A 22,875-nucleotide genomic window follows, 5' to 3' on the forward strand; every position below is an offset into this window, starting at 1 on the left:
TAAGCTCGTCTCCCCTGAGGGTTTTCCTAATGTCTCTGTGCCTGGGTATGCTAGGGGTGATTGCAGGGAATCCCAGTGACCGAGGCTGCCTCCCCAAAGTCAGGGAAGGTATTTCCCGGACTTCCCCGAACAGGGAACACCTGTGACTGAAGAGAGCTGCGTGGAGTTGTCTCTCGAGCTCCCCCACGCACTGACAATGATTGCGGAATCCTGAGCGTGGGGAGGTTCCACCAACTGTCGGCAGCGCGTGGGTTCTAACGGAATGTCTAAGCTCGTCTCCCCTGAGGGTTTTCCTAATGTCTCTGTGCCAGGGAATGCTTGGGGTGATTGCAAGATATCCCAGTGACCGAGGCTGCCTCGCCACGGTCAGGGAAGTTATTTCCCGGACTTCCCCGAACAGGGAACACCTGTGACTGAAGAGAGCTGCGTGGAGTTGTCTCTCGAGCTCCCCCACGCACTGACAATGTTTCCGGAATCCTGAGGTGGGGAGGTTCCATCAACGGTCGTGAGCGCGTGGGTTCTAACGGAATGCCTAAGCTCGTCTCCCCTGAGGGTTTTCCTAATGTCTCTGTGCCAGGGAATGCTAGGGGTGATTGCAGGGAATCCCAGTGAACGAGGCTGCCTCCCCAATGTCAGGGAAGGTATTTCCCGGACTTCCCCGAACAGGGAACACCTGTGACTGAAGAGAGCTGCGTGGAGTTGTCTCTCGAGCTCTCCCACGCACTGACAATAGTTCCGGAACCCTGAGATTGGGGAGGTTCCACCAACGGTCAGTAGCGCGTGGGTTCTAACGGAATGCTTAAGCTCGTCTCCCCTGAGGGTTTTCAAACTGTCTCTGTGCCAGGGAATGCTAGGGGTGACTGCAGGCAATCCCAGTGGCCGAGGCTGCCTCCCCAAGTTCAGGGAAGTTATTTCCCGGACTTCCCCGAACAGGGAATACCTGTGACTGAAGAGAACTGCGTGGAGTTGTCTCTCGAGCTCCCCCACGCACTGACAATGGTTCCGGAATCCTGAGCGTGGGGAGGTTCCACCAACGGTCGGCAGCGCGTGGGTTCTAATGAAATGCCTAAGCTCGTCTCCCCTGAGTGTTTTCCTAATGTCTCTGTGCCTGCGTATGCTAGGGGTGATTGCAGGGATTCCCAGTGACCGAGGTTGCCTCCCCAAGGTCAGGGAAGTTATTTCCCGGACTTCCCCGAACAGGGAACACCTGTGACTGAAGAGAACTGCGTGGAGTTTACTCTTGAGCTCCCCCACACACTGACAATGGTTCCGGAATCCTGAGCGTGGGGAGGTTCCACCAACTGTCGGCAGCGCGTGGGTTCTAACGGAATGCCTAAGCTCGTCTCCCCTGAGGGTTTTCCTAATGTCTCTGTGCCAGGGTATGCTAGGGGTGATTGCAGGGAATCCCAGTGACCGAGGCTGCCTCCCCAAAGTCAGGGAAGGTATTTCCCGGACTTCCCCGAACAGGGAACACCTGTGACTGAAGTGAGCTGCGTGGAGTTGTCTCTCGAGCTCCCCCACGCACTGACAATGATTGCGGAATTCCGAGCGTGGGGAGGTACCACCAACTGTCGGCAGCGCGTGGGTTCTAACGGAATGTCTAAGCTCATCTCCCCTGAGGGTTTTCCTAATGTCTCTGTGCCAGGGAATGCTCGGGGTGATTGTTGGATATCCCAGTGACCGAGGCTGCCTCCCCAAGGTCAGGGAAGGTATTTCCCGGACTTCCCCGAACAGGGAACACCTGTGACTGAAGAGAGCTGCGTGGAGTTGTCTCTCGAGCTCCCCCACGCACTGACAATGGTTCCGGAATCCTGAGCGTGGGGAGGTTCCACCAACGGTCGGCAGCGCGTGGGTTCTAACGGAATGCCTAAGCTCGTCTCCCCTGAGGGTTTTCCTAATGTCTCTGTGCCAGGGAATGCTAGGGGTGATTGCAGGCAATCCCAGTGTCCGAGGCTGCCTCCCCAAGGTCAGGGAAGGTATCTCCCGGACTTCCCAGAACAGGGAACACCTGTGACTGAAGAGAGCTGCGTGGAGTTGTCTCTCGAGCTCCCCCACGCACTGACAATGGTTCCGGAATCCTGAGCGTGGGCAGGTTCCACCAAAGGTCGGCAGCGCGTGGGTTCTAACGGAATGCCTAAGCTCGTCTCCCCTGAGGGTTTTCCTAATGTCTCTGTGCCAGGGAATGCTAGGGGTGATTGCAGGATATCCCTGTGCCCGAGGCTGCCTCCCCAAGGTCAGGGAAGTTATTTCCCGGACTTCCCCGAACAGGGAACACCTGTGACTGAAGAGAGCTGCGTGGAGTTGTCTCTCGAGCTCCCCCACGCACTGACAATTGTTGCGGAATCCTGAACGTAGGGAGGTTCCACCAACGGTCGGCAGCGCGTGGGTTCTAACGGAAGGCCTAAGCTCGTCTCCCCTGAGGATTTTCCTAATATCTCTGTGCCAGGGAATGCTAGGGGTGATTGCAGGATATCCCAGTGACCGAGGCTGCCCCCCAAGGTCAGGGAAGGTATTTCCCGGACTTCCCCGAACAGGGAACACCTGTGACTGAAGAGAGCTGCGTGGAGTTGTCTCTCGAGCTCCCCCACGCACTGACAATGGTTCCGGAATCCTGAGCGTGGGGAGGTTCCACCAACGGTCGGCAGCGCGTGGGTTCTAACGGAATGCCTAAGCTCGTCTCCCCTGAGGGTTTTCCTTATGTCGCTGTGCCAGGGAATGCTAGGGGTGATTGCAGGCAATCCCAGTGACCGAGGCTGCCTCCCCAAGGTCAGGGAAGATATTTCCCGGACTTCCCCGAACAGGGAACACCTGTGACTGAAGAGAGCTGCGTGGAGTTGTCTCTCGAGCTCCCCCACGCACTGACAATGGTTCCGGAATCCTGAGCGTGGGGAGGTTCCACAAACGGTCGTCAGCGCGTGGGTTCTAACGGAATGCCTAAGCTCGTCTCCCCTGAGGGTTTTCCTAATGTCTCTGTGCCAGGGAATGCTAGGGGTGATTGCAGGATATCCCTGTGACCGAGGCTGCACCCCAAGGTCAGGGAAGGTATTTCCCGGACTTCCCCGATCAGGGAACACCTGTGACTGAAGATAGCTGCGTGGAGTTGTCTCTCGAGCTCTCCCACGCACTGACAATGGTTCCGGAATCCTGAGCGTGGGGAGGTTCCACCAACGGTCGGCAGCGCTTGGGTTCTAACGGAATGCCTAAGCTCGTCTCCCCTGAGGGTTTTCCTAATGTCGCTGTGCCAGGGAATGCTAGGGGTGATTGCAGGCAATCCCAGTGACCGAGGCTGCCTCCACAATGTCAGGGAAGGTATTTTCCGGACTTCCCCGAACAGGGAACACCTGTGACTGAAGAGAGCTGCGTGGAGTTGTCTCTCGAGCTCCCCCACGCACTGACAATTGTTGCGGAATCCTGAGCGTGGGGAGGTTCCACCAACGGTCGGCAGCGTGTGGGTTCTAACGGAAGGCCTAAGCTCGTCTCCCCTGAGGATTTTCCTAATGTCTCAGTGCCAGGGAATGCTAGGGGTGATTGCAGGATATCCCTGTGACCGAGGCTGCCCCCCAAGGTCAGGGAAGGTATTTCCCGGACTTCCCCGAACAGGGAACACCTATGACTGAAGAGAGCTGCGTGGAGTTGTCTCTCGAGCTCCCCCACGCACTGACAATGGTTCCGGAATCCTGAGCGTGGGGAGGTTCCTCCAACTGTCGGTAGCGCGTGGGTTCTAACGGAATGCCTAAGCTCGTCTCCCCTGAGGGTTTTCCTAATGTCTCTGTGCCAGGGAATGCTAGGGATGATTGCAGGATATCCCTGTGACCGAGGCTGCACCCCAAGGTCAGGGAAGGTATTTCCCGGACTTCCCCGAACAGGGAACACCTGTGACTGAAGAGAGCTGCGTGGAGTTGTCTCTCGACCTCCCCCACGCACTGACAATGGTTCCGGAATCCTGAGCGTGGGGAGGTTCCACCAACGGTCGGCAGCGCTTGGGTTCTAACGGAATGCCTAAGCTCGTCTCCCCTGAGGTTTTTCCTAATGTCGCTGTGCCAGGGAATGCTAGGGGTGATTGCAGGCAATCCCAGTGACCGAGGCTGCCTCCCCAAGGTCAGGGAATGTATTTCCCGGACTTCCCCGAACAGGGAACACCTGTGACTGAAGAGAGCTGCGTGGAGTTGTCTCTCGAGCTCCCCCACGCACTGACAATTGTTGCGGAATCCTGAGCGTGGGGAGGTTCCACCAACGGTCGGCAGCGCGTGGGTTCTAACGGAAGGCCTAAGCTCGTCTCCCCTGAGGATTTTCCTAATGTCTCTGTGCCAGGGAATGCTAGGGGTGATTGCAGGATATCCCTGTGACCGAGGCTGCCCCCCAAGGTCAGGGAAGTTATTTCCCGGACTTCCCCGAACAGGGAACACCTGTGACTGAAGAGAGCTGCGTGGAGTTGTCTCTCGAGCTCCCCCACGCACTGACAATGGTTCCGGAATCCTGAGCGTGGGGAGGTTCCACCAACGGTCGGCAGCGCGTGGGTTCTAACGGAATGCCTAAGCTCGTCTCCCCTGAGGGTTTTCCTAATGTCTCTGTGCCAGGGAATGCTAGGGGTGATTGCAGGCAATCCCAGTGACCGAGGCTGCCTCCCCAAGGTCAGGGAAGGTATTTCCCGGACTTCCCCGAACAGGGAACACCTGTGACTGAAGAGAGCTGCGTGGAGTTGTCTCTCGAGCTCCCCCACGCACTGACAATGGTTCCGGAATCCTGAGCGTGGGGAGGTTCCACAAACGGTCGTCAGCGCGTGGGTTCTAACGGAATGCCTAAGCTCGTCTCCCCTGAGGGTTTTCCTAATGTCTCTGTGCCAGGGAATGCTAGGGGTGATTGCAGGATATCCCTGTGACCGAGGCTGCACCCCAAGGTCAGGGAAGGTATTTCCCGGACTTCCCCGAACAGGGAACACCTGTGACTGAAGAGAGCTGCGTGGAGTTGTCTCTCGAGCTCCCCCACGCACTGACAATGGTTCCGGAATCCTGAGCGTGGGGAGGTTCCATCAACGGTCGGCAGCGCTTGGGTTCTAACGGAATGCCTAAGCTCGTCTCCCCTGAGGGTTTTCCTAATGTCGCTGTGCCAGGGAATGCTAGGGGTGATTGCAGGCAATCCCAGTGACCGAGGCTGCCTCCCCAAGGTCAGGGAAGGTATTTCCCGGACTTCCCCGAACAGGGAACACCTGTGACTGAAGAGAGCTGCGTGGAGTTGTCTCTCGAGCTCCCCCACGCACTGACAATTGTTGCGGAATCCTGAGCGTGGGGAGGTTCCACCAACGGTCGTCAGCGCGTGGGTTCTAACGGAAGGGCTAAGCTCGTCTTCCCTGAGGATTTTCCTAATGTCTCTGTGCCAGGGAATGCTAGGGGTGATTGCAGGATATCCCTGTGACCGAGGCTGCCCCCCAAGGTCAGGGAAGGTATTTCCCGGACTTCCCCGAACAGGGAACACCTGTGACTGAAGAGAGCTGCGTGGAGTTGTCTCTCGAGCTCCCCCACGCACTGACAATGGTTCCGGAATCCTGAGCGTGGGGAGGTTCCACCAACGGTCGGCAGCGCGTGGGTTCTAACGGAATGCCTAAGCTCGTCTCCCCTGAGGGTTTTCCTAATGTCGCTGTGCCAGGGAATGCTAGGGGTGATTGCAGGCAATCCCAGTGACCGAGGCTGCCTCCCCAAGGTCAGGGAAGGTATTTCCCGGACTTCCCAGAACTGGGAACACCTGTGACTGAAGAGAGCTGCGTGGAGTTGTCTCTCGAGCTCCCCCACGCACTGACAATGGTTCCGGAATCCTGAGCGTGGGGAGGTTCCACCAACGGTCGGCAGCGCGTGGGTTCTAACGGAATGCCTAAGCTCGTCTCCCCTGAGTGTTTTCCTAATGTCGCTGTGCCAGGGAATGCTAAGGGTGATTGCAGGCAATCCCAGTGACTGAAGCTGCCTCCCCAAGGTCAGGGAAGGTATTTCCCGGACTTCCCCGAACAGGGAACACCTGTGACTGAAGAGAGCTGCGTGGAGATGTCTCTCGAGCTCCCCCACGCACTGACAATTGTTGCGGAATCCTGAGCGTGGGGAGGTTCCACCAACGGTCGGCAGCGCGTGGGTTCTAACGGAAGGCCTAAGCTCGTCTCCACTGAGGATTTTCCTAATGTCTCTGTGCCAGGGAATGCTAGGGGTGATTGCAGGATATCCCTGTGACCTAGGTTGCCCCCAAGGTCAGGGAAGGTATTTCCCGGACTTCCCCGAACAGGGAACACCTGTGACTGAAGAGAGCTGCGTGGAGTTGTCTCTCGAGCTCCCCCACGCACTGACAATGGTTGCGGAATCCTGAGCGTGGGGAGGTTCCACCAACGGTCGGCAGCGCGTGGGTTCAAACGGAAGGCCTAAGCTCGTCTCCCCTGAGGATTTTCCTAATGTCTCTGTGCCAGGGAATGCTAGGGGTGAATGCAGGAAATCCCTGTGACCTAGGCTGCCCCCCAAGGTCAGGGAAGGTATTTCCCGGACTTCCCCGAACAGGGAACACCTGTGACTGAAGAGAGCTGCGTGGAGTTGTCTCTCGAGCTCCCCCACGCACTGACAATGGTTCCGGAATCGTGAGCGTGGGGAGGTTCCACCAACGGTCGGCAGCGCGTGGGTTCTAACGGAATGCCTAAGCTCGTCTCCCCTGAGGGTTTTCCAAATTTCGCTGTGCCAGGGAATGCTAGGGGTGATTGCAGGCAATCCCAGTGACCGAGGCTGCCTCCCCAAGTTCAGGGAAGTTATTTCCCGGACTTCCCCGAACAGGGAACAACTGTGACTGAAGAGAGCTGCGTGGAGTTGTCTCTCGAGCTCCCCCACGCACTGACAATGGTTGCGGAATCCTGAGCGTGGGGAGGTTCCACCAACGGTCGGCAGCGCGTGGGTTCAAACGGAAGGCCTAAGCTCGTCTCCCCTGAGGATTTTCCTAATGTCTCTGTGCCAGGGAATGCTAGGGGTGATTGCAGGATATCCCTGTGACCTAGGCTGCCCCCCAAGGTCAGGGAAGGTATTTCCCGGACTTCCCCGAACAGGGAACAACTGTGACTGAAGAGAGCTGCGTGGAGTTGTCTCTCGAGCTCCCCCACGCACTGACAATGGTTGCGGAATCCTGAGCGTGGGGAGGTTCCACCAACGGTCGGCAGCGCGTGGGTTCAAACGGAAGGCCTAAGCTCGTCTCCCCTGAGGATTTTCCTAATGTCTCTGTGCCAGGGAATGCTAGGGGTGATTGCAGGATATCCCTGTGACCTAGGCTGCCCCCCAAGGTCAGGGAAGGTATTTCCCGGACTTCGCCGAACAGGGAACACCTGTGACTGAAGAGAGCTGCGTGGAGTTGTCTCTCGAGCTTCCCCACGCACTGACAATGGTTGCGGAATCCTGAGCGTGGGGAGGTTCCACCAACGGTCGGCAGCGCGTGGGTTCTAACGGAAGGCCTAAGCTCGTCTCCCCTGAGGATTTTCCTAATGTCTCTGTGCAAGGGAATGCTAGGGGTGATTGCAGGATATCCCTGTGACCTAGGCTGCCCCCCAAGGTCAGGGAAGGTATTTCCCGCACTTCCCCGAACAGGGAACAAATGTGACTCAAGTGAGCTGCGTTTAGTTGTCTCTCGAGCTCCCCCGCGCACTGACAATGGTTCCGGAATCCTGAGCGTGGGGAGGTTCCACCAACGGTCGGCAGCGCGTGAGTTCTAACGGAATGCCTAAGCTCGTCTCCCCTGAGGGTTTTCCTAATGTGTCTGTGCCAGGGAATGCTAGGGGTGATTGCAGGCAATCCCAGTGACCGAGGCTGCCTCCCCAAGGTCAGGGAAGTTATTTCCCGGACTTCCCCGAACAGGGAACTCCTGTGACTGAAGAGAGCTGCGTGGAGTTGTCTCTCGAGCTCCCCCACGCACTGACAATGGTTCCGGAATCCTGAGCGTGGGGAGGTTCCACCAACGGTCGGCAGCGCGTGGGTTCTAACGGAATGCCTAAGCTCGTCTCCCCTGAGTATTTTCCTAATGTCTCTGTGCCAGGGAATGCTAGGGGTGATTGCAGGCATTCCCACTGACCGAGGCTGCCTCCCCAAGGTCAGGGAAGTTATTTCCCGGACTTCCCCTAACAGGGAACACCTGTGACTGAAGAGAGCTGCGTGGAATTGTCTCTCGAGCTCCCCCACGCACTGACAATGGTTTTGGAATCCTGAGCGTGTGGAGGTTCCACCAACGGACGGCAGCGCGTGGGTTCTAACGGAATGCCTAAGCTGGTCTCCACTGAGGGTTTTCCTAATGTCTCTGTGCAAGGGTATGCTAGGGGTGATTGCAGGCAATCCCAGTGACCGAGGCTGCCACCCCAAGTTCAGAGAAGGTATTTCCCGGACTTCCCCGAGCAGGGAACACCTGTGACTGAAGAGAGCTTCGTGGAGTTGTCTCTCGAGCTCCCCCACGCCCTGACAATGGTTCCGGAATCCTGAGCTTGGGGAGGTTCCACCAACGGTCGGCAGCGCGTGGGTTCTAACGGAATGCCTAAGCTCGCCTCCCCTGAGGGTTTTCCTATTGTCTCTGTGCCAGGGAATGCTAGGGGTGATTGCAGGATATCCCAGTGACCGAGGCTGCCTCCCCAAAGTCAGGGAAGTTATTTCCCGGACTTCCCCGAACAGGGAACACCTGTGACTGAAGAGAGCTGCGTGGAGTTGTCTCTCGAGCTCCCGCACGCACTGAAAATTGTTCCGGAATATTGAGCGTGGGGAGGTTCCACCGACGGTCGTCAGCGCGTGGGTTGTAACGGAATGCCTAAGCTCGTCTCCCCTGAGGCTTTTCCTAATGTCTCTGTGACAGGGAATGCTAGGGGTGATTGCAGACAATCTCAGTGACCGAGGCTGCCTCCCCAATTTCAGGGAATGTATTCCCCGGACTTCCCCGAACAGGGAACTCCTGTGACTGAAGAGAGCTGCGTGGAGTTGTCTCTCGAGCTCCCCCACGCACTGACAATGGTTCCGGAATCCTGAGCGTTGGGAGGTTCCACCAACGGACGGCAGTGCGTGGGATCTAACGGAATGCCTAAGCACGTCTCCCCTGAGGGTTTTCCTAATGTCTCTGTGCCAGGGTTTGCTGGGGGTGATTGCAGGCAATCCCAGTGACCGAGGCTGCCTCCCCAAGGTCAGGGAATGTATTTCCCGGACTTCCCCGAACAGGGAACACCTGTGACTGAAGAGAGATGCGTGGAGTTGTCTCTCGAGCTCCCCCACGCACTGACAATGGTTCCGGAATCCTGAGCGTGGGGAGGTTCCACCAACGGTCGTCAGCGCGTGGGTTATAACGGAATGCCTAAGCTCGTCTCCCCTGAGGTTTTTCCTAATGTCTCTGTGCCAGGGATTGCTAGGGGTGATTGCAGGCAATCCCAGTGACCGAGGCAGCATCCCCAAGGTCAGGGAAGGTATTTCCCGGACTTCCCCGAACAGGGAACACCTGTGACTGAAGAGAGCTGCGTGGAGTTGTCTCTCGAGCTCCCCCACGCACTGACAATGGTTCCGGAATCCTGAGCGTGGGGAGGTTCCACCAACGGTCGGCAGCGCGTGGGTTCTAACGGAATGCCTAAGCTCGTCTCCCCTGAGGCTTTTCCTAATGTCTCTGTGCCAGGGAATGCTACGGGTGATTGCAGGCAATCCCAGTGACCGAGGCTGCCTCCCCAAGGTCAGGGAAGGTATTTCCCGGACTTCCCCGAACAGGGAACACCTGTGACAGATGAGAGCTGCGTGGAGTTGTCTCTCGAGCTCCCCCACGCACTGACAATGTTTCCGGAATCCTGAGCGTGGGGAGGTTCCACCAACGGTCGGCAGCGCGTGGGTTCAATCGGAATGCCTAAACTCGTCTCCCCTGAGGGTTTTCCTAATGTCTCTGTGCCAGGGAATGCTAGGGGTGATTGCAGGATATCCCAGTGACCGAGGCTGCCTCCCCAAGGTCAGGGAAGGTATTTCCCGGACTTCCCCGAACAGGGAACACCTGTGACAGATGAGAGCTGCGTGGAGTTGTCTCTCGAGCTCCCCCACGCACTGACAATGGTTCCGGAATCCTGAGCGTGGGGAGGTTCCACCAACGGTCGGCAGCGCGTGGGTTCTAACGGAATGCCTAAGCTCGTCTCCCCTGAGGGTTTTCCTAATGTCTCTGTGCCAGGGAATGCTAGGGGTGATTGCAGGATATCCCAGTGACCGAGGCTGCCTCCCCAAGTTCAGGTAAAGTATTTCACGGACTTCCCCGAACAGGGAACACCTGTGACTGAAGAGAGCTGCGTGGAGTTGTCTCTCGAGTTCCCCAACGCACTGACAATGGTTCCTGAATCCTGAGCGTGGGGAGGTTCCACCAACGGTAGGCAGCGCGTGGGTTCTAACGGAATGCCTAAGCTCGCCTCCCCTGAGGGTTTTCCTAATGTCTCTGTGCCAGGGAATGCTAGGGGTGATTGCAGACAATCTCAGTGACCGAGGCTGCCTCCCCAATTTCAGGGAAGGTATTTCCCGGACTTCCCCGAACAGGGAACACCTGTGACTGAAGAGAGCTGCGTGGAGTTGTCTCTCGAGCTCCCCCACGCACTGACAATGGTTCCGGAATCCAGAGCGAGGGGAGGTTCCACCAACGGTCGGCAGCGCGTGGGTTCTAACGGAATGCCTAAGCTCGTCTCCCCTGAGGGTTTTCCTAATGTCTCTGTGCCAGGGAATGCTAGGGGTGATTGCAGGCAATCCCAGTGACCGAGGCTGCCTCCCCAAGGTCAGGGAAGTTATTTCCCGGACTTCCCCGAACAGGGAACACCTGTGACTTAAGAGAGCTGCGTGGAGTTGTCTCTCGAGCTCCCCCACGCACTGACAATGTTTCCGGAATTCTGAGCGTGGGGAGGTTCCACCAACGGTGGGCAGCGCGTGGGTTCTAACGGAATGCCTAAGCTCGTCTCCCCTGAGGGTTTTCCTAATATCTCTGTGCCAGGGAATGCTAGGGGTGATTGCAGGATATCCCAGTGACCGAGGCTGCCTCCCCAAGGTCAGGGAAGGTATTTCCCGGACTTCCCCGAATAGGGAACACCTGTGACTGAAGAGAGCCGCGTGGAGTTGTCTCTCGAGCTCCCCCACGCACTGACAATTGTTCCGGAATCCTGAGCGTGGGGAGGTTCCACCAACGGTCGGCAGCGCGTGGGTTCTAACGGAAAGCCTAAGCTCGTCTCCCCTGAGGGTTTTCCTAATGTCTCTCTGCCAGGGAATGCTAGGGGTGATTGCAGGCAATCCCAGTGACCGAGGCTGCCTCCCCAAGTTCAGGGAAGTTATTTATCGGAATTCCCCGAACAGGGAACACCTGTGACTGAAGAGAGCTGCGTGGAGTTGTCTCTCGAACTCCCCCACGCACTGAAAATTGTTCCGGAATCTTGAGCGTGGGGAGGTTCCACCGACGGTCGGCAGCGCGTGGGTTCTAACGGAATGCCTAAGCTCGCCTCCCCTGAGGGTTTTCCTAATGTCTCTGTGCCAGGGAATGCTAGGGGTGATTGCAGACAATCTCAGTGACCGAGGCTGCGTCCCCAATTTCAGGGAAGGTATTTCCCGGACTTCCCCGAACAGGGAACACATGTGACTGAAGAGAGCCTCGTGTAGTTGTCTCTCGAACTCCCCCACGCACTGACAATGGTTCCGGAATCCTGAGCGTGGGGGGTTCCACCAAAGGTCGGCAGCGCGTGGGTTCTAACGGAATGCCTAAGCAAGTCTCCCCTGAGGGTTTTCCTAATGTCTCTGTGCCAGGGTTTGCTGGGGGTGATTGCAGGCAATCCCAGTGACCGAGGCTGCCTCCCCAAGGTCAGGGAATGCATTTCCCGGACTTCCCCGAACAGGGAACACCTGTGACTGAAGAGAGATGCGTGGAGTTGTCTCTCGAGGTCCCCCACGCACTGACAATGATTCCGGAATCCTGAGCGTGGGGAGGTTCCACCAACGGTCGTCAGCGCGTGGGTTCTAACGGAATGCCTAAGCTCGTCTCCCCTGAGGTTTTTTCTAATGTCTCTGTGCCAGGGATTGCTAGGGGTGATTGCAGGCAATCCCAGTGACCGAGGCAGCCTCCCCAAGGTCAGGGAAGGTATTTCCCGGACTTCCCCGAACAGGGAACACCTGTGACTGAAGAGAGCTGCGTGGAGTTGTCTCTCGAGCTCCCCCACGCACTGACAATGGTTCCGGAATCCTGAGCGTGGGGAGGTTCCACCAACGGTCGGCAGCGCGTGGGTTCTAACGGAATGCCTAAGCTCGTCTCCCCTGAGGTTTTTCCTTATGTCTCTGTGCCAGGGAATGCTAGGGGTGATTGCAGGCAATCCCAGCGTCCGAGGCTGCCTCCCCAAGTTCAGGGAAGTTATTTCCCGGACTTCCCCGAACAGGGAACACCTGTGACTGAAGAGAGCTGCGTGGAGTTGTCTCTCGAGCTCCCCCACGCACTGACAATGGTTCCGGAATCCTGAGCGTGGGGAGGTTCCACCAACGGTCGGCAGCGCGTGGGTTCTAACGAAATGCCTAAGCTCGTCTCCCCTGAGGGTTTTCCTAATGTCTCTGTGCCTGGGTATGCTAGGGGTGATTGCAGGGATTCCCAGTGAACGAGGTTCCCTCCCCAAGGTCAGGGAAGTTATTTCCCGGACTTCCCCGAACAGGGAACACCTGTGACTGAAGAGAGCTGCGTGGAGTTTTCTCTCGAGCTCCCCCACGCACTGACAATGGTTCCGGAATCCTGAGCGTGGGGAGGTTCCACCAACTGTCGGCAGCGCGTGAGTTCTAACGGAATGTCTAAGCTCGTCTCCCCTGAGGGTTTTCCTAATGTCTCTGTGCCAGGGAATGCTAGGGGTGATTGCAGGCAATCCCAGTGACCGAGGCTGCCTCCCCAAGGTCAGGGAAGGTATTTCCCGGACTTCCCAGAAAAGGGAACACCTGTGACTGAAGAGAGCTGCGTGGAGTTGTCTCTCGAGCTCCCCCACGCACTGACAAGGGTTCCGGAATCCTGAGCGTGGGCATGTTCCACCAAAGGTCGGCAGCGCGTGGGTTCAAACGGAATGCCTAAGCTCGTCTCCCCTGAGGGTTTTCCTAATGTCTCTATGCCAGGGAATGCTAGGGGTGATTGCAGGATATCCCTGTGACCGAGGCTGCCTCCCCAAGGTCAGGGAAGGTATTTCCCGGACTTCCCCGAACAGGGAACACCTGTGAATTAAGAGAGCTGCGTGGAGTTTTCTCTCGAGCTCCCCCACGCACTGACAATGGTTCCGGAATCCTGAGCGTGGGGAGGTTCCACCGACGGTCGTCAGCGCGTGGGTTCAAACGGAATGCCTAAGCTCGTCTCCCCTGAGGGTTTTCCAAATATCTCTGTGCCAGGGAATGCTAGGGGTGATTGCAGGATATCCCAGTGACTGAGGCTGCCTCCCCAAGGTCAGGGAAGGTATTTCCCGGACTTCCCCGAACAGGGAACACCTGTGACTGAAGAGAGCTGCGTGGAGTTGTCTCTCGAGCTCCCCCACGCACTGACAATGGTTGCGGAATCCTGAGCGTGGGGAGGTTCCACCAACGGTCGGCAGCGCATGGGTCCTAACGGAATGCTTTAGCTCGTCTCCCCTGAGGGTTTTCCTAATGTCTCTGTGCCAGGGAATGCTAGGAATGATTGCAGGATATCCCAGTGACCGAGGCTGCCTCCCCAAGGTCAGGGAAGGTATTTCCCGGACTTCCCCGAACAGGGAACACCTGTGACTGAAGAGAGCTGCGTGGAGTTGTCTCTCGAGCTCCCCCACGCACTGACAATGGTTCCGGAATCCTGAGCGTGGGGAGGTTCCCCCAACGGTCGGCAGCACGTGGGTTCTAACGGAATGCCTAAGCTCGTCTCCCCTGAGGGTTTTCCTAATGTCTCTGTGCCAGGGAATGCTAGGGGTGATTGCAGGCAATCCCAGTGACCGAGGCTGCCTCCCCAAGGTCAGGGAAGGTATTTCCCGGACTTCCCAGAACAGGGAACACCTGTGACTGAAGAGAGCTGCGTGGAGTTGTCTCTCGAGCTCCCCCACGCACTGACAATGTTTCCGGAATCCTGAGCGTGGGGAAGTTCCACCAACGGTCGGCAGCGCGTGGGTTCTAACGGAATGCCTAAGCTCGTCTCCTTTGAGGGTTTTCCTAATGTCTCTGTGCCAGGGAATGCTAGGGGTGATTGCAGGCAATCCCAGTGACCGAGGCTGCCTCCCCAAGGTCAGGGAAGGTATTTCCCGGACTTCCCCGAACAGGGAACACCTGTGACTGAAGAGAGCTGCGTGGAGTTGTCTCTCGAGCTCCCCCACGCACTGACAATGGTTCCGGAATCCTGAGCGTGGGGAGGTACCACCAACGGTCGGCAGCGCGTGGGTTCTAACGGAAGGCCTAAGCTCGTCTCCCCTGAGGATTTTCCTAATGTCTCTGTGCCAGGGAATGCTAGGGGTGATTGCAGGATATCCCTGTGACCTAGGCTGCCCCCCATGGTCAGGGAAGTTATTTCCCGGACTTCCCCGAACAGGGAACACCTGTGACTGAAGAGAGCTGCGTGGAGTTGTCTCTCGAGCTCCCCCACGCACTGACAATGGTTGCGGAATCCTGAGCGTGGGGAGGTTCCACCAACGGTCGGCAGCGCGTGGATTCTAACGGAAGGCCTAAGCTCGTCTCCCCTGAGGATTTTCCTAATGTCTCTGTGCCAGGGAATGCTAGGGGTGATTGCAGGCAATCCCAGTGACCGAGGCTGACTCCCCAAGGTCAGGGAAGTTATTTCCCGGACTTCCCTGAACAGGGAACACGTGTGACTGAAGAGAGCTGCGTGGAGTTGTCTCTCGAGCTCTCCCACGCACTGACAATAGTTCCGGAACCCTGAGAGTGGGGAGGTTCCACCAACTGTCGGTAGCGCGTGGGTTCTGACGGAATTCTTAAGCTCGTCTCCCCTGAGGGTTTTCAAACTGTCTCTGTGCCAGGGAATGTTAGGGGTGATTGCAGGCAATCCCAGAGGCCGAGGCTGACTCCCCAAGGTCAGGGAAGTTATTTCCCGGACTTCCCCGAACAGGGAACACCTGTGACTGAAGAGAGCTGCGTGGAGTTGTCTCTCGAGCTCCCCCACGCACTGACAATGGTTCCGGAATCCTGAGCGTGGGGAGGTTCCACCAACGGTTGGCAGCGTGTGGGTTCTAACGAAATGCCTAAGCTCGTCTCCCCTGAGGGTTTTCCTAATGTCTCTGTGCCTGGGTATGCTAGGGGTGATTGCAGGGAATCCCAGTGACGGAGGTTCCCTCACCAAGGTCAGGGAAGTTATTTCCCGGACTTCCCCGAACAGGGAACACCTGTGACTGAAGAGAGCTGCGTGGAGTTTTCTCTCGAGCTCCCCCACGCACTGACAATGGTTCCGGAATCCTGAGCGTGGGGAGGTTCCACCAACTGTCGGCAGCGCGTGGGTTCTAACGGAATGCCTAAGCTCGTCTCCCCTGAGGGTTTTCCTAATGTCTCTGTGCCAGGGTATGCTAGGGGTGATTGCAGGGAATCCCAGTGACCGAGGCTGCCTCCCCAAAGTCAGGGAAGGTATTTCCCGGACTTACCCGAACAGGGAACACCTGTGACTGAAGAGAGCTGCGTGGAGTTGTCTCTCGAGCTCCCCCACGCACTGACAATGATTGCGGAATCCTGAGCGTGGGGAGGTTCCACCAACTGTCGGCAGCGCGTGGGTTCTAACGGAATGTCTAAGCTCGTCTCCCCTGAGGGTTTTCCTAATGTCTCTGTGCCAGGGAATGCTTGGGGTGATTGCAGGATATCCCAGTGACCGAGGCTGCCTCGCCACGGTCAGGGAAGTTATTTCCCGGACTTCCCCGAACAGGGAACACCTGTGACTGAAGAGAGCTGCGTGGAGTTGTCTCTCGAGCTCCCCCACGCACTGACAATGTTTCCGGAATCCTGAGGTGGGGAGGTTCCACCAACGGTCGTGAGCGCGTGGGTTCTAACGGAATGCCTAAGCTCGTCTCCCCTGAGGGTTTTCCTAATGTCTCTGTGCCAGGGAATGCTAGGGGTGATTGCAGGGAATCCCAGTGAACGAGGCTGCCTCCCCAATGTCAGGGAAGGTATTTCCCGGACTTCCCCGAACAGGGAACACCTGTGACTGAAGAGAGCTGCGTGGAGTTGTCTCTCGAGCTCTCCCACGCACTGACAATAGTTCCGGAACCCTGAGATTGGGGAGGTTCCACCAACTGTCAGTAGCGCGTGGGTTCTAACGGAATGCTTAAGTTCGTCTCCCCTGAGGGTTTTCAAACTGTCTCTGTGCCAGGGAATGCTAGGGGTGACTGCAGGTAATCCCAGTGGCCGAGGCTGCCTCCCCAAGGTCAGGGAAGTTATTTCCCGGACTTCCCCGAACAGGGAACACCTGTGACTGAAGAGAACTGCGTGGAGTTGTCTCTCGAGCTCCCCCACGCACTGACAATGGTTCCGGAATCCTGAGCGTGGGGAGGTTCCACCAACGGTCGGCAGCGCGTGGGTTCTAATGAAATGCCTAAGCTCGTCTCCCCTGAGTGTTTTCCTAATGTCTCTGTGCCTGCGTATGCTAGGGGTGATTGCAGGGATTCCCAGTGACCGAGGTTGCCTCCCCAAGGTCAGGGAAGTTATTTCCCGGACTTCCCCGAACAGGGAACACCTGTGACTGAAGAGAGCTGCGTGGAGTTTACTCTCGAGCTCCCCCACACACTGACAATGGTTCCGGAATCCTGAGCGTGGGGAGGTTCCACCAACTGTCGGCAGCTCGTGGGTTCTAACGGAATGCCTAAGCTCGTCTCCCCTGAGGGTTTTCCTAATGTCTCTGTGCCAGGGTATGCTAGGGGTGATTGCAGGGAATCCCAGTGTCCGAGGCTGCCTCCCCAAGGTCAGGGAAGGTATCTCCCGGACTTCCCAGAACAGGGAACACCTGTGACTGAAGAGAGCTGCGTGGAGTTGTCTCTCGAGCTCCCCCACGCACTGACAATGGTTCCGGAATCCTGAGCGTGGGCAGGTTCCACCAAAGGTCGGCAGCGCGTGGGTTCTAACGGAATGCCTAAGCTCGTCTCCCCTGAGGGTTTTCCTAATGTCTCTGTGCCAGGGAATGCTAGGGGTGATTGCAGGATATCCCTGTGCCCGAGGCTGCCTCCCCAAGGTCAGGGAAGTTATTTCCCGGACTTCCCCGAACAGGGAACACCTGTGACTGAAGAGAGCTGCGTGGAGTTGTCTCTCGAGCTCCCCCACGCACTGACAATTGTTGCGGAATCCTGAACGTAGGGAGGTTCCACCAACGGTCGGCAGCGCGTGGGTTCTAACGGAAGGCCTAAGCTCGTCTCCCCTGAGGATTTTCCTAATATCTCTGTGCCAGGGAATGCTAGGGGTGATTGCAGGATATCCCAGTGACCGAGGCTGCCCCCCAAGGTCAGGGAAGGTATTTCCCGGACTTCCCCGAACAGGGAACACCTGTGACTGAAGAGAGCTGCGTGGAGTTGTCTCTCGAGCTCCCCCACGCACTGACAATGGTTCCGGAATCCTGAGCGTGGGGAGGTTCCACCAACGGTCGGCAGCGCGTGGGTTCTAACGGAATGCCTAAGCTCGTCTCCCCTGAGGGTTTTTCTAATGTCGCTTTGCCAGGGAATGCTAGGGGTGATTGCAGGCAATCCCAGTGACCGAGGCTGCCTCCCCAAGGTCAGGGAAGGTATTTCCCGGACTTCCCCGAACAGGGAACACCTGTGACTGAAGAGAGCTGCGTGGAGTTGTCTCTCGAGCTCCCCCACGCACTGACAATGGTTCCGGAATCCTGAGCGTGGGGAGGTTCCACAAACGGTCGTCAGCGCGTGGGTTCTAACGGAATGCCTAAGCTCGTCTCCCCTGAGGGTTTTCCTAATGTCTCTGTGCCAGGGAATGCTAGGGGTGATTGCAGGATATCCCTGTGACCGAGGCTGCACCCCAAGGTCAGGGAAGGTATTTCCCGGACTTCCCCGATCAGGGAACACCTGTGACTGAAGAGAGCTGCGTGGAGTTGTCTCTCGAGCTCCCCCACGCACTGACAATGGTTCCGGAATCCTGAGCGTGGGGAGGTTCCACCAACGGTCGGCAGCGCTTGGGTTCTAACGGAATGCCTAAGCTCGTCTCCCCTGAGGGTTTTCCTAATGTCGCTGTGCCAGGGAATGCTAGGGGTGATTGCAGGCAATCCCAGTGACCGAGGCTGCCTCCACAAGGTCAGGGAAGGTATTTCCCGGACTTCCCCGAACAGGGAACACCTGTGACAGAAGAGAGCTGCGTGGAGTTGTCTCTCGAGCTCCCCCACGCACTGACAATTGTTGCGGAATCCTGAGCGTGGGGAGGTTCCACCAACTGTCGGCAGCGTGTGGGTTCTAACGGAAGGCCTAAGCTCGTCTCCCCTGAGGATTTTCCTAATGTCTCAGTGCCAGGGAATGCTAGGGGTGATTGCAGGATATCCCTGTGACCGAGGCTGCCCCCCAAGGTCAGGGAAGGTATTTCCCGGACTTCCCCGAACAGGGAACACCTGTGACTGAAGAGAGCTGCGTGGAGTTGTCTCTCGAGCTCCCCCACGCACTGACAATGGTTCCGGAATCCTGAGCGTGGGGAGGTTCCACCAACGGTCGGCAGCGCGTGGGTTCTAACGGAAAGCCTAAGCTCGATTCCCCTGAGGGTTTTCCTAATGTCGCTGTGCCAGGGAATGCTAGGGGTGATTGCAGGCAATCCCAGTGACCGAGGCTGCCTCCCCAAGGTCAGGGAAGGTATTTCCCTTACTTCCCCGAACAGGGAACACCTGTGACTGAAGAGAGCTGCGTGGAGTTGTCTCTCGAGCTCCCCCACGCACTGACAATGGTTCCGGAATCCTGAGCGTGGGGAGGTTCCTCCAACTGTCGGTAGCGCGTGGGTTCTAATGGAATGCCTAAGCTCGTCTCCCCTGAGGGTTTTCCTAATGTCTCTGTGCCAGGGAATGCTAGGGATGATTGCAGGATATCCCTGTGACCGAGGCTGCACCCCAAGGTCAGGGAAGGTATTTCCCGGACTTCCCCGAACAGGGAACACCTGTGACTGAAGAGAGCTGCGTGGAGTTGTCTCTCGAGCTCCCCCACGCACTGACAATGGTTCCGGAATCCTGAGCGTGGGGAGGTTCCACCAACGGTCGGCAGCGCTTGGGTTCTAACGGAATGCCGAAGCTCGTCTCCCCTGAGGTTTTTCCTAATGTCGCTGTGCCAGGGAATGCTAGGGGTGATTGCAGGCAATCCCAGTGACCGAGGCTGCCTCCCCAAGGTCAGGGAATGTATTTCCCGGACTTCCCCGAACAGGGAACACCTGTGACTGAAGAGAGCTGCGTGGAGTTGTCTCTCGAGCTCCCCCACGCACTGACAATGTTTCCGGAATCCTGAGCGTGGGGAGGTTCCACCAACGGTCGGCAGCGCGTGGGTTCTAACGGAAGGCCTAAGCTCGTCTCCCCTGAGGTTTTTCCTAATGTCTCTGTGCCAGGGAATGCTAGGGGTGATTGCAGGATATCCCTGTGACCGAGGCTGACCCCCAAGGTCAGGGAAGTTATTTCCCGGACTTCCCCGAACAGGGAACACCTGTGACTGAAGAGAGCTGCGTGGAGTTGTCTCTCGAGCTCCCCAACGCACTGACAATGGTTCCGGAATCCTGAGCGTGGGGAGGTTCCACCAACGGTCGGCAGCGCGTGGGTTCTAACGGAATGCCTAAGCTCGTCTCCCCTGAGGGTTTTCCTAATGTCTCTGTGCCAGGGAATGCTAGGGGTGATTGCAGGCAATCCCAGTGACCGAGGCTGCCTCCCCAAGCTCAGGGAAGGTATTTCCCGGACTTCCCCGAACAGGGAACACCTGTGACTGAAGAGAGCTGCGTGGAGTTGTCTCTCGAGCTCCCCCACGCACTGACAATGGTTCCGGAATCCTGAGCGTGGGAAGGTTCCACAAACGGTCGTCAGCGCGTGCGTTCTAAAGGAATGCCTAAGCTCGTCACCCCTGAGGGTTTTCCTAATGTCTCTGTGCCAGGGAATGCTAGGGGTGATTGCAGGATATCCCTGTGACCGAGGCTGCACCCCAAGGTCAGGGAAGGTATTTCCCGGACTTCCCCGAACAGGGAACACCTGTGACTGAAGAGAGCTGCGTGGAGTTGTCTCTCGAGCTCCCCCACGCACTGACAATGGTTCCGGAATCCTGAGCGTGGGGAGGTTCCACCAACGGTCGGCAGCGCTTGGGTTCTAACGGAATGCCTAAGCTCGTCTCCCCTGAGGGTTTTCCTAATGTCGCTGTGCCAGGGAATGCTAGGGGTGATTGCAGGCAATCCCAGTGACCGAGGCTGCCTCCCCAAGGTCAGGGAAGGTATTTCCCGGACTTCCCCGAACAGGGAACACCTGTGACTGAAGAGAGCTGCGTGGAGTTGTCTCTCGAGCTCCCCCACGCACTGACAATTGTTGCGGAATCCTGAGCGTGGGGAGGTTCCACCAACGGTCGGCAGCGCGTGGGTTCTAACGGAAGGGCTAAGCTCGTCTTCCCTGAGGATTTTCCTAATGTCTCTGTGCCAGGGAATGCTAGGGGTGATTGCAGGATATCCCTGTGACCGAGGCTGCCCCCCAAGGTCAGGGAAGGTATTTCCCGGACTTCCCCGAACAGGGAACACCTGTGACTGAAGAGAGCTGCGTGGAGTTGTCTCTCGAGCTCCCCCACGCACTGACAATGGTTCCGGAATCCTGAGCGTGGGGAGGTTCCACCAACGGTCGGCAGCGCGTGGGTTCTAACGGAATGCCTAAGCTCGTCTCCCCTGAGGGTTTTCCTAATGTCGCTGTGCCAGGGAATGCTAGGGGTGATTGCAGGCAATCCCAGTGACCGAGGCTGCCTCCCCAAGGTCAGGGAAGATATTTCCCGGACTTCCCCGAACAGGGAACACCTGTTACTGAAGAGAGCTGCGTGGAGTTGTCTCTCGAGCTCCCCCACGCACTGACAATGGTTCCGGAATCCTGAGCGTGGGGAGGTTCCACCAACGGTCGGCAGCGCGTGGGTTCTAACGGAATGCCTAAGCTCGTCTCCCCTGAGTGTTTTCCTAATGTCGCTGTGCCAGGGAATGCTAAGGGTGATTGCAGGCAATCCCAGTGACTGAAGCTGCCTCCCCAAGGTCAGGGAAGGTATTTCCCGGACTTCCCCGAACAGGGAACACCTGTGACTGAAGAGAGCTGCGTGGAGATGTCTCTCGAGCTCCCCCACGCACTGACAATTGTTGCGGAATCCTGAGCGTGGGGAGGTTCCACCAACGGTCGGCAGCGCGTGGGTTCTAACGGAAGGCCTAAGCTCGTCTCCACTGAGGATTTTCCTAATGTCTCTGTGCCAGGGAATGCTAGGGGTGATTGCAGGATATCCCTGTGACGTAGGCTGCCCCCAAGGTCAGGGAAGGTATTTCCCGGACTTCCCCGAACAGGGAACACCTGTGACTGAAGAGAGCTGCGTGGAGTTGTCTCTCGAGCTCCCCCACGCACTGACAATGGTTGCGGAATCCTGAGCGTGGGGAGGTTCCACCAACGGTCGGCAGCGCGTGGGTTCAAACGGAAGGCCTAAGCTCGTCTCCCCTGAGGATTTTCCTAATGTCTCTGTGCCAGGGAATGCTAGGGGTGAATGCAGGATATCCCTGTGACCTAGGCTGCCCCCCAAGGTCAGGGAAGGTATTTCCCGGACTTCCCCGAACAGGGAACACCTGTGACTGAAGAGAGCTGCGTGGAGTTGTCTCTCGAGCTCCCCCACGCACTGACAATGGTTCCGGAATCGTGAGCGTGGGGAGGTTCCACCAACGGTCGGCAGCGCGTGGGTTCTAACGGAATGCCTAAGCTCGTCTCCCCTGAGGGTTTTCCAAATTTCGCTGTGCCAGGGAATGCTAGGGGTGATTGCAGGCAATCCCAGTGACCGAGGCTGCCTCCCCAAGTTCAGGGAAGTTATTTCCCGGACTTCCCCGAACAGGGAACAACTGTGACTGAAGAGAGCTGCGTGGAGTTGTCTCTCGAGCTCCCCCACGCACTGACAATGGTTGCGGAATCCTGAGCGTGGGGAGGTTCCACCAACGGTCGGCAGCGCGTGGGTTCAAACGGAAGGCCTAAGCTCGTCTCCCCTGAGGATTTTCCTAATGTCTCTGTGCCAGGGAATGCTAGGGGTGATTGCAGGATATCCCTGTGACCTAGGCTGCCCCCCAAGGTCAGGGAAGGTATTTCCCGGACTTCGCCGAACAGGGAACACCTGTGACTGAAGAGAGCTGCGTGGAGTTGTCTCTCGAGCTTCCCCACGCACTGACAATGGTTGCGGAATCCTGAGCGTGGGGAGGTTCCACCAACGGTCGGCAGCGCGTGGGTTCTAACGGAAGGCCTAAGCTCGTCTCCCCTGAGGATTTTCCTAATGTCTCTGTGCAAGGGAATGCTAGGGGTGATTGCAGGATATCCCTGTGACCTAGGCTGCCCCCCAAGGTCAGGGAAGGTATTTCCCGCACTTCCCCGAACAGGGAACAAATGTGACTCAAGTGAGCTGCGTTGAGTTGTCTCTCGAGCTCCCCCGCGCACTGACAATGGTTCCGGAATCCTGAGCGTGGGGAGGTTCCACCAACGGTCGGCAGCGCGTGAGTTCTAACGGAATGCCTAAGCTCGTCTCCCCTGAGGGTTTTCCTAATGTGTCTGTGCCAGGGAATGCTAGGGGTGATTGCAGGGAATCCCAGTGACCGAGGCTGCCTCCCCAAGGTCAGGGAAGTTATTTCCCGGACTTCCCCGAACAGGGAACTCCTGTGACTTAAGAGAGCTGCGTGGAGTTGTCTCTCGAGCTCCCCCACGCACTGACAATGGTTCCGGAAT

The sequence above is a fragment of the Vicugna pacos genome, unplaced genomic scaffold (assembly GCF_048564905.1).
Source record: "Vicugna pacos unplaced genomic scaffold, VicPac4 SAC-SAT, whole genome shotgun sequence".
Taxonomy (NCBI): Eukaryota; Metazoa; Chordata; class Mammalia; order Artiodactyla; family Camelidae; genus Vicugna; species Vicugna pacos.